Below are 11,725 nucleotides of genomic sequence, written 5' to 3' on the forward strand. Positions count from 1 at the left end.
CAGTGACACACGGCTGATTGGGGAAAGATTTTATTCAACCGATGTCAGAATTGAAGTGTCTCTCTCTAGCCAAAAGTGTCAAGTCCGTTTGTCTTCCCGCCCTCGAATCTTAAACCCCGCGCCCCCACCTCACTCGAGCGCACGCACACAAGGGCTGCTGGATGACCTCTGACCCACCAGCCTGCCTTGCTGATTCTACACAGATGGCCAACCACTGTATCTATACATCCTGGTGCCAGGAAGTCTGCCTTCCTGGACCAGGCCCCATAATGAGGGTGACCCGGTCACACTTAGGCTTACCAGTGAAATATACTTTGCATGAGACCTAAATAAAAATACACTGCAGATGCATTTATTCAGAGCTTGATTTGAAGAAAAATGCTTCATGTACATTCCCTATTGGGAAATCAAGCCCATTCCGATCAAGATTGTAATCTGAATGACAGGATTTTGTTCCAACATTTCTCATATATATATGTGTGTGTGTGTGTGTGTGTGTGTGTGTGTGTGTGTGTGTGTGTGTGTGTGTGTGTGTGTGTGTGTGTGTGTGTGTGTGTGTGTGTGTGTGTGTGTGTGTGTGTGTGTGTGTGTGTGTGTGTGTGTGTGTGTGTGTGTGTGTGCGTGCGTACACACACATACATACGCACGCACACACACACACACACACACACACACACACACATATATATATGAGAAATGTTGGAACAAAATATATATATATATATATATATATATATATATATATACAACACACACTACCGTTCAAAAGTTTGGGGTCACCCAAACAATTTTGTGTTTTCCATGAAAAGTCACACATATTCACCACCAAACGTTGTGAAATGAATAGAAAATAGAGTCAAGACATTGACAAGGTTAGAAATAATGATTTGTATTTGAAATAAGATTTTTTTTTACATCACACTTTGCTTTCGTCAAAGAATCCTCCATTTGCAGCAATTACGGCATTGCAGACCTTTAGCATTCTAGCTGTTAATTTGTTGAGGTAATCTGGAGAAATTGCACCCCACGCTTCCAGAAGCAGCTCCCACAAGTTGGATTGGTTGGATGGGCACTTCTTGCGTACCATACGGTCAAGCTGCTCCCACAACAGCTCAATGGGGTTCAGATCTGGTGACTGCGCTGGCCACTTCATTACCGATAGAATACCAGCTGCCTGCTTCTACTCTAAATAGTTCTCGCACAATTTGGAGGTGTGTTTGGGGTCATTTTCCTATTGTAGGATGAAATTGGCTCCAATCAAGCGAGAAATTGCTAAGAAATTGAAGATTTCCTACAACGGTGTGTACTACTCCCTTCAGAGGACAGCACAAACAGGCTCTAACCAGAGTCGAAAAAGAAGTGGGAGGCCGCATTGCACAACTGAGCAAGAAGATAAGTACATTAGAGTCTCTAGTTTGAGAAACAGACGCCTCACAGGTCCCCAACTGGCATCTTCATTAAATAGTACCCGCAAAACACCAGTGTCAACATCTACAGTGAAGAGGCGGCTGCAGGATTCTGGGCTTCAGGGCAGAGTGGCAAAGAAAAAGCCATATCTGAGACTGTTTTCGAGATTTTTTTGCTTCGGATGTCGGACAAAATTCGATTGTCGAACCTCGCGAGATGAGCCGAGATGACCCGCATGCCAACTGACTCCGTTCGTTATTACGTTCTCGTTACTCTGAGGATTGCATCAACTCTAATCATGCCGCCAAAGGAAGCAAGTGGGAGCAGTAAAGCCATCCTAAAACACAAAGACGCTCCTAAAGCAATGCGACCCTGAGCGCCGGGCGCGCTGTGGTTGCGCGATCGGACCAAATTAAGATCCCTGCGCACTGAGGTCCACTTAAATTTTGGGAAGTACATTAGGACTTTAAAAATATGTTCTAAATTTCAGCGACCGCTCTGTCACAATAATGCGATCAGCGCGGTGCAGTTGTGCGGTCGGCGGCGCACAACGGTTGCCGGTGCGCTGCAGTTGCGCGATCGGACAAAAATGTGTAAATGAAAAAATGCTTAAAAAAGGCCTTTTTTTTTTTTTTTTTAGTCTTGGAACGGATTAGGTTTTTTTCCATTATTTGTAATGGGAAAAATATATTCAGAATTTGAGCGATTCACTTCTTGAACCACCTTCTGGAACGGATTGTGGTCGAAATCCGAGGTTTGACTGTGTGTGTGTGTGTGTGTGTGTGTGTGTGTGTGTGTGTGTGTGTGTGTGTGTGTGTGTGTGTGTGTGTGTGTGTGTGTGTGTGTGTGTGTGTGTGTGTGTGTGTGTGTGTGTGTGTGTGTGTGTGTGTGTGTGTGTGTGTGTGTGTGTGTGTGTGTGTGTGTGTGTGTGTGTGTGTGTGTGTGTGTGTGTGTGTGTGTGTGTGTGTGTGTGTGTGTGTGTGTGTGTGTGTGTGTGTGTGTGTGTGTGTGTGTGTGTGTGTGTGTGTGTGTGTGTGTGTGTGTGTGTGTGTGTGTGTGTGTGTGTGTGTGTGTGTGTGTGTGTGTGTGTGTGTGTGTGTGTGTGTGTGTACTGCTCAAAAAAATTAAAGGAACACTTTGAAAACACATCAGATTTCAATGGTGAAATTTTTTGGGGGGGATATCTATGCTGATATGGACAGTTTAATGTCTCAGGAACAAAAGGATGCCACATCTTTTGATGGAAATAAACGTTTTCAGCCTACAGAGGGCTCAGTATACAGACACCCCAAAAATCAAAGTGAGAAAATTATATGGCAGGCTTGTTCTTTTTGCCTATATTCAATTTCTGCAACTGAGAATTCTTTTCAATATCTTGTGTGGCCCCCACGAGTTTGTATGCATGCTTGACAATGTCGCGGTATGCTCCTAATGAGATGACGGATGGTGTCTTGTGAGATGTCCCCCCAAATCTCTCTAAGGGCATAAGTGAGCTCCTGTAAAGTCTGAGGAGCAACCTGGCGGCGTATGATGAACCGAAACATTATGTCCCAGAGGTGTTCTATTGTGTTTGGATCAGGTGATCGTGAGGGCCCTTCAATTGTGTCAATGCCTTCATCCTCCAAATACTGTCTGCACACTCTTGCCACAATAGGCCGGGCATTGTTGTGGATCAGGAGGAACCCAGGACCTACTACACCAGCGTAGGGTCTGACCATGGGTGCAAGGATTTCATCCCGATACCTAATGGCAGTCCGACTGCCGTTCTCTAGCCTGTAGAGGTCTGTTCGTCCCTCCATGGAAATACCTCCCCAGACCATCACTGACTCACCACCAAACCGGTCATGCTGAATGATGTTGCCGGCAGCATAGCGCTCTCCTTGGCTTCTCCAGACCCTTTCACGTCTATCACAGGTGCTCAGGGTAAACCTGCTCTCATCTGTGAAAAGCACAGGGCGGCAGTGGCAAATGCCAATCGAGCTCCACGGTGCTGTGCGATGAGCACAGGAAACACTACAGGACTGAGGCCACCCTCGTACAGTCTGTTTCTGACTGTTTGGGCAGAGACATTCACACAAGTAGCCTGCTGGAGGTCATTCTGTAGGGCTCGGGGAGTGCTCAACCTGTTCCTCCTTGCACAAAGCAGCAGATATCGGTCCTGCTGATGGAATGAGGACCGTCTACAGCCCTGTCCAGCTCTCCGAGAGTAACTGCCTGTCTCCTGGAATCTCCTCCATGCTCTGGAGATTGTACTGGGAGACACATCAAATCTTCTTGCAACAGCATGCATGGATGTGCCATCCTGGAGGATTTGGACAATCTGCGCAACTTCAGGAGGGTTAAGAAATCGCCTCATGCTGCCAGTTGTGATAATGACTCTAGCGAAAGCCAACACTTGTTGAAAAACTGTTAAAAAAGATCAAGAGGGAGGAACTTGAAATGGCCTCCACCTGCAAAATCAGTCCTGTTTTGGGGACCATCTCGTTGTTTCCCCTCTAATGCACCTGTTGTTAATTCCATCAACACCAATGCAGCTGAAACTGATGAACAACCCCATCTGCCACGTACCTGACCAAAACCTTATCAGAAAAGTCTAATTGAATTCATGCCATACCCTGATAAAAAATTGTTCCTTTAATTTTTTTGAGCAGTGTGTATATATATATATATATATATATATATATATATATATATATATATATATATATATATATATATATATATATATATATATATATACACACACACACTGTTACTTGGTGCAGTTGCACCTACTGTGCAATATATATATATGTATGTATATATACACACACACACACACTATATATATAATATGTAGTGTCACAGACGTGTTTCTGTTTTTGATGGAAGCTCTCTGTTTATCCTTGTAAGCGGAACAATGTACTGGTGACCTTGTGTCTTCAACACCCAAAAAATATGAAACTGTGGTCTGCACGCAGCGGTCCCCAACTTTTTTTGCGCCACGGACCGGTGACGTGCCAGAAATATTTTAACGGATCTGCCTTTAAAGTCCGGGGGGTAAATACGAAGAAACAAAATGATACGACTGGCATAAAAATAAAATATAAACCACATAAAAATAAAACTCACAATTGCGTTGAATTAGTGGGAGCTCTGAGCTTGTTTCTCAGAAACGAGCCGGTCACATCTAGGCGTAATCGGAGACAATGACACCCGAAGTTTTTTTTGTGGGGCCCGATACGAAATGACCCACGGACCGGTACCGGTCAGCAGCCCGGTGGTTGGGGACTTCTGGTCTGGAGGATACATCTCAGCTCCATTAGGATGTGTTAACTCAACATAACAGTGCAAATGAGAAAAATACGTGAAATAATACGAAGCTTTAAAGTAGAAATGAATGGAGCGATGTACCTGTAATGATGCATAGTAGTGGTAGCAGGGCCTTGCACAAATTGTAAAGCCTTTTGGAACGTCAGAAATTTATTTGGGTTAAGGTCAGGTGCGCGCTAACTCCCAATTAACGTGGGTTTGAATGTGATAAATCTAAACACAGTCACATCCCGAGATGTTGTGCACAATTGCTCAATGACATTATTTCAGTCACTCCCCGCTCTCAAAAAATACACTGTATGTGATTAAAAAAACGTTTTAGTTGTACATGTTATATGTCTCATTTAATGGTGGTAAATGGTTTCAAGAGGTATCTTAGTCTGATTTTTTAAAGAAAATAACCCAGCATTTTAACAGTTGTGTATGTAGACTTATTACTCTTACATCATCATAGTAGGTTTTTGAGCTTGCAGTTTTCCTCGTCATACATTTCAAACAATAGTATGGGTCATTTTTCACATTAACAAAACAGAGTATTATTTTACATACTTTAGCGAACATGGATAGATAACTTCAATCTACAAAATAAAGATGTTACAAACATTTATAATTGTTAAGTTTTAAATGTCTGATTATTTTACATGTGGTTTACATGGGTTGCTAGTAGTTAAAATGGTATACTTAGCTGTGTTTGAATTATCAAATGCGTGTATTGTTTATTTGGTAGTGTTTTTTATATTCATTGAATATTTCCTAAACATTTACATTCAGTATGACATAATGTCAAACAAAACCTTTTAGAAATTCTCATCACATGGACACAAGGTTTCTGAGTCTTTGCTAATGATTCTCGAACATCTTAACGAAATGGTCTGTATGGAAGCGACAGTCAGGACCGAAATTATTCATACCCAGTGTTGCTACAGTTACCCTGAAAAGATAACTGTACTTACTAATTACTTGATTTTTAAAGTAACTTGGTCACTTTACCGATTACTTGATTTTAAAAGTAACTAAGTTAGATAATTAGTTAGTCAGCACACGTCACATCTGTTTTTGCTCGTATGTTTTGGGAAATGAGTTTATTGGTTTAAGGGTACCGTATTTTTACGTTCAAAAGGCGCACTGTAATAAAAGGCGCAGTCTCAGTTGTGTGCCATGACTGTGTTTAACACACACATAGGGCGCCACGGCTCATAGGGTGCGAGTTTTATATATACAATCCATGCCCACACTTAGCCTTTTAACGTCCTCGTGGCGCTCTCAACTACGTCCTCCTTACAACAACAACACACACACACACACGGTGCCAGCAGAGGTGTTAGCTTTACTTGTTTTACATGTTTACTTTGAACGGCCGGTTCACACCGATGTCCAGTGGTTGGAGTTCCTTTGTCGTGCCTTCCGGAATGACAGCAAGCTCGCCGTTCATTGCTTCTGTTGTTTTTTCACATCGACTGTGACGACAGCACGCAGACACACACACACGGGGCGCACTGCAAATCCACGCCCACACTTCCCCTGCAAACGTTCTCATGGCAACAACAACACACACACACACACACACACACACACACACACACACACACACACACACACAAGCATACAAGTGTGCGTATTTAAAAATGAAGCAGGAGCAAAACTGAGTTTGGTATTCACATTTTTGTTACCAGTAATGGTCATCAATTAAACCCATTGAAGTCCTCATCCTGTTTCCGAATTAAACAGCAACGCTAAATCTCCAACTGACATGCCAGGTTCACTTTCTTCACTCTCAGAGTCACTTTCTGTGCCATGTGGTTTCTCGGATATGATGCCGGCTTTTACGACCGCTCGAACAAAAGTGCCAGCAGACATGTTAGCAAGCTCGGCGTTCATTTGGTTCACTTGTTTTTTCACATTGGCTGTGAAATGGGCACGCATAGAGTCACAGATCAACAGCGATGGTGATGCGTGGAAAAAACCCACCTGTCTCCTTACATATGTTTGTGTGCGTGTGTGTGTGTGTATGTATATATAGATAGATAGATGGATGGACGGACGGACGGATAGATAGATAATGAGACAGAGGACGACAGCGAGTGCTCAAGTGTGTGATTGTATTGAACCGACGCCTGTGCGTCATGACGTAATACAACACAGCAGTGCCGCTGGGGTATACCATTGTATGTGGGGGCGGGGGGTTTTCCACTCAGGTGGAAAACCTGAGTTTCTGTCCGCGTCTGTGTACTCGCCCCTCCCTTCCTGTGTCTACTCACAATCAATGTACTAATCACAGTCACCTGCCACTCGTTACCTGTCTCATATTTAAGTCCTGTCTGCGTGTCACTCCCTGTCGGATCGTTGATGTCGTTCTTGTTTCTTTTGGTTCCAATACAGTCCCACACACCCATTTTATAGATGGTACCTTTATCCACTGCTTCAAGCTCCCGCAAAAAAATATAATAAACAAAACTGTGGCGCAGACCAAATTTAAATTCATTCATACTGCAAATCCACGCCCACAATTCACCCTCTAACGTTCTCATGGCGCTCTTTAATACGTCCGCCTTACAACAACACATATAGGGAGCACTGCATGATAGGGCGCGCCGCACATTTTGAAGAAAATCTAACTCATTTTTATTGTTACATAAATAATAACAATGTTTTTATTTTTTATATTAAAAATAGTCATTTTGGATTTCTCTGACCATAAATTGCCTACTTTTGTACTTTAAAAATATTTCTAGAGTACACATGCGCGTACACATATATGTCACGATTCGTCCCTGGTTGTTTCATTATGTGTAGGTTGTCATGGTTTCTGTCCGTGTCTGTGTACTCGCCCCTCCCTTCCTGTGTCTACTCACAATCAATGTACTAATCACAGTCACCTGCCTCTCGTTACCTCTCTCGTATTTAATTCCTGTCTGCGTGTCACTCCCTGTTGTATTGTTGATGTCTTCTCGTCTCATGTTTCTTGTTTCCTGGTTGTCAGTTCTGTTTCGGTTAGCCAGTCTGTCGGTCGGTCCATTGAGTTTTGTTAGTTTGCCGGCTCTGTTGGCTTGTTCCCCTTATCCTCCCGTCCAACTATCTTTTCCCTCAATATACCCTGATCCAAGCTGCATTTGGTCGCCCTGGTCCATTCCGATCCGTGACAGAATGATCCGTCCATCACAGCGACCAGCGCCTGGACCAACCAACACCACCAGCTCCCGCCGTGACGCCCGACCCACGTCCGTCGCGGAGCTTGTTCCAGCGCCACTGGCTCCGCGGCCGCTGTCGGACTTTGCTCCAGCAACGCCGGACCCACGGCCGCCATCAGACTTCGCTCCAGCGACGCCGGACGCACTTGCGCCATTGAGATGCACCTTTGCGCCGCCGGACTCGCGGCCGCCGCCGGACTTCGAGCCAGCTGCGCCGGACCCGCGATCGTCCCTGGCCCCGCTCCCACTGCTGCAGCATGTGGTGGCTCCTGCCACCGCGCACAGCGCTGACTTCTAAATGACATCGATTGCGGCTCTGACTTCCCGTATGCCACCGATTTGCGGTTCAGACTCTCCGTTTGCCGCGGCTCTACTTCCCGAGTTTCCGCCGATTGCAATTCCGTCCCCGAGTTTCCGCCGATTGCGGTTCTGTCCCCGAGTTTCCGCCAATTGCGGTTCTGTTCCCCGAGTTTCTGCCAAGCATGGTTCTGTCATCGAGTTTCCGCCGATTGCGGTTCTGTCCCCGAGTTTCCGCCGAGCACAGTTCCCTCCCCGAGTTGCCGCCGACCGCGGTTCTGTCCCCGAGTTGCCACCGAGCGTGGTTCTGTTTCCCCAGTTGCCACTGAGTGCAGTTCGGACTCTGCATGTGCCACCGAGCGCGGTTCACACTTGCTGCCAGTTAAGACTTTCTCATAGACCAGTGGGGGTCATTGGGACTGGTGCGCTTCACCTCCCCCCGCACACCTTGTGGGTTTTGCGTTTTTGGGATGTCGGGAGCCGTCCCTTGTGGGGGGTGGGGTACTGTCACGACTCGTCCCCGTGTTTTATTATGTGTAGGTCATGGTTTCTGTCCGCGTCTGTGTACTCGCCTCTCCCTTCCTGTGTCTACTCACAATCAATGTACTAATCACAGTCACCTGCCTCTCGTTACCTGTCTCGTATTTAAGTCCTGTCTGCGTGTCACTCCGTCGGCTCGTTGATGTCATTCTTGTTTCTTTTGGTTCCTGTCTTTGTCACTTCTGTTTCAGTTAGCCAGTCGGTCGGTCGGTCCGTTGAGTTATGTCAGTTTGCCAGTTCTGTTGATTAGTTCCCCTTATCCTCTCTTCCAATTACCTTTTCTCTTCAATAAACCCTGGTCCAAGCTGCATTTGGTTGCCCTGCTCCATTCCGATCCATGACAATATACGCACATGCACACAAACAATTTCTGAACCGCTTCTTCCTCATGAGGGTTGTGGGCGTGCTGGAGCCTATTCCAGCTGACTTTGGGCAGTAGGCCGGGGACACCCTGCGATAGATAGCAATCACTCACTAGAGTGCTGTTGGAAGATAATATGAGCAAACAAGTCATCAATTAACACATTTCAGCTGTAGTGCAACTTTTACAAAATGATTTTTTCCAACAATATAGAAGAAAAAAGATAAAACACACATTTTTACCAACTAACATGCACACAGCAAACAAGTTTTCATTTTGAAACATGAAATAAAGGGAAATTATTTAATCTTAAACCATGAAGCGTTATGAGAGAAGTCATGACCACCCAGTCATCTGGGGGGAGTCACATGTTTTTTGTTTTGTTTTTTTAAGGCCAAGTCACTGTGACGTCTAAAGATACATTTGTGTTTTCATACTGGAACTACAGTATAATAGTATTAAGGCTGGTTGTACAGTACACGTAATGGAAAAAAAGATCAATTTTAAAGAAACATTTGGAGTGGCAACAGGCTGTGTGAAGCAGCGGTCCAACAAATACAGGAAATCCCTGAATTTTGAGTCAAATTGAATCATTTTATTTCAATGTTTTTTGTATTGCATTTTTAAGTAATGCACCTGGCCTAATTAATTTGCTGATGTGCGTGACCTTTTTTCTTTGGATTTCATTTATCAAGCAGATTTCACAATAAAATTGTGGATTTCAAATCTTATTTTGTTGTATTCTAGTGGTTAGTCATGCACTACAATTTTGTAATGCCTGAGAATTCAATATCTTTGTTTGGGGACCTTTATCAGATATGAGATTAAAATGTGATACATTAGATTGATTCATTTCAAATCCTGTATTTAATTAGATTAGTTTTTAATCGCCTGGCAGCAGTGTGTGTGTGCGTGTCAATACTGTTAAGCAAAGAATGAATGAAAAGATTGCTGTCTTTTTTTAAGTGTAACGAACGGGGCAGGATGACCAAGTGCAGCATGAATCAGAGTTCATTGAATGAGTGGAAAGGGGACGACTTGGGAGTCTTGGAGCAGGTGCGTCAAGCCAGCTGTGTTGCTGATCGAGACAGGTCCCAGGCGAGTGGTGGATGAGAGCAGGATGGCATACAGGGCAAGAGCGTGGTAAAAGACAGGCGATAGGTCAGGGCAGGCGGACAACCAGGTAGGGATGGTAAGCTCGAGTCAGTCCGCTCAACACAGCACTGAGCTTTTTTGAAGCGGAAGTGTCGCTGAGCAGTGTTTCGAGCGTGCCCCTGCCATGTGACCCCTGCGAGTGAGGCCTCGTTACATCTCGAGCTTCGTGGGAAATTTAAAAGATCTGTCAGTTTCAGTTACGTACGTTGAGTATTTAAAGATGAGCACAGCTCAAACTGTTTTTTTTTTTTAGAGGAGATTGCCATTTCTATTGCTACAAATTCAAACAGGTTATAGCTTATAGGTTAAGTGAGTGACTAAAAGTTGTGATTGTGCTGAAGTGAAAGGTGAGTGAAAAAAGCTGTGTGTGCATGTGTGCGACTGAATGAGTAAAGCACTGACGAAGGAACATGGAGGAGGAGCCAGTGTCAAAAAGAGCATGATCAATTGCCTGGAAGCACTTTGGTCTTATCAACCCCAAAAAGAGCTGACATACTACTCACTACTCACTACTGCGACACCTGCGCTACAAACATCTAGAGCAGTGTTTCTTAACCTTGTTGGAGGTACCGAACCCCGACCATTTTATATGGGCATTCACCGGACCCCTCCTTAGTGAAAAGTAAAATTATTTTTTTCAAATTCAAGACAAAGATGTTTTTTACTGATGAACAAAAAGAGCCATGCATGAACATCACCTTGTTCAAAAAACAAAACCAACACAAAACATAACTCAGAACAAATTACATCCCTGCAAATAAGTGTGAATTCTGCTTTTGCCTGTTTGAAACCAGTTCAGATATGCGTCATCACAGATTTACACGATAAATCAGGTGTGTTCGGACCTCCGCAGTGGAGGCTCTGCCAAACCCCTCAGACCGACTCACCGAACCTCTAGGGTTCGATCGAACCCAGGTTATGAACCAGTGCCGCGAGAGATGTTCAGTTGTGCCGTGGGATTGTCCAATATTAATTACGGAGCGCATTGTAAACAGGATCGCCAAACCACTGGTCGGTTCGCGCAAGGCCTGGTCAGCCACTTGCTAATCGTGCATGCGTGGAAAATCGGAGAATTTTGAGATTTCATATTGTGTCCGTCTGATTGTATTGCATCGGCACATATTCAGTTTATGTGTGTGTTGCTGTGTGCTTTTGCTAACAGTGACAGACACTATGACGGTTGTGGTGCGTTTGTCGTCCAATAGAAATCAGAGCATGCAGTTCAACCGGAGAACCTGGATTGGTTATTTTTCACATACATAAAATAAACAGTCAAGTCGAGACACCTCGACTGTGACAGCCACTCAGCTGCTGTCAGAACAGCAGAGCGTCTTTAAAAGTGACTTTGTTCTTATTGTTGCAATATTTATAGACCTAGTCTAAAACTATAAACAAAATCACGTTGATTATTTTAATCACAATCACTTTAAATAGTTTATTTCTTACATCGTCTAAAACCTTTTTA

General features: G+C 44.3%; 1 long non-coding RNA gene across 1 annotated transcript; it reads right to left on the reverse strand.

The window, feature by feature from the left end:
• Positions 1–4,086: 4,086 nt before the first annotated feature.
• Positions 4,087–6,813, reverse strand: LOC148398458 (uncharacterized). The gene is made up of 2 exons (XR_015858783.1): positions 6,390–6,813; positions 4,087–6,240 (listed from the first exon to the last, which is right to left on the reverse strand). It is a non-coding gene; the product is annotated as an uncharacterized LOC148398458 (long non-coding RNA).
• Positions 6,814–11,725: the final 4,912 nt, after the last annotated feature.

The sequence above is a fragment of the Syngnathus floridae genome, chromosome 5, assembly GCF_059516105.1.
Source record: "Syngnathus floridae isolate MCC-2025c chromosome 5, RoL_Sflo_1.0, whole genome shotgun sequence".
Lineage (NCBI taxonomy): Eukaryota > Metazoa > Chordata > Actinopteri > Syngnathiformes > Syngnathidae > Syngnathus > Syngnathus floridae.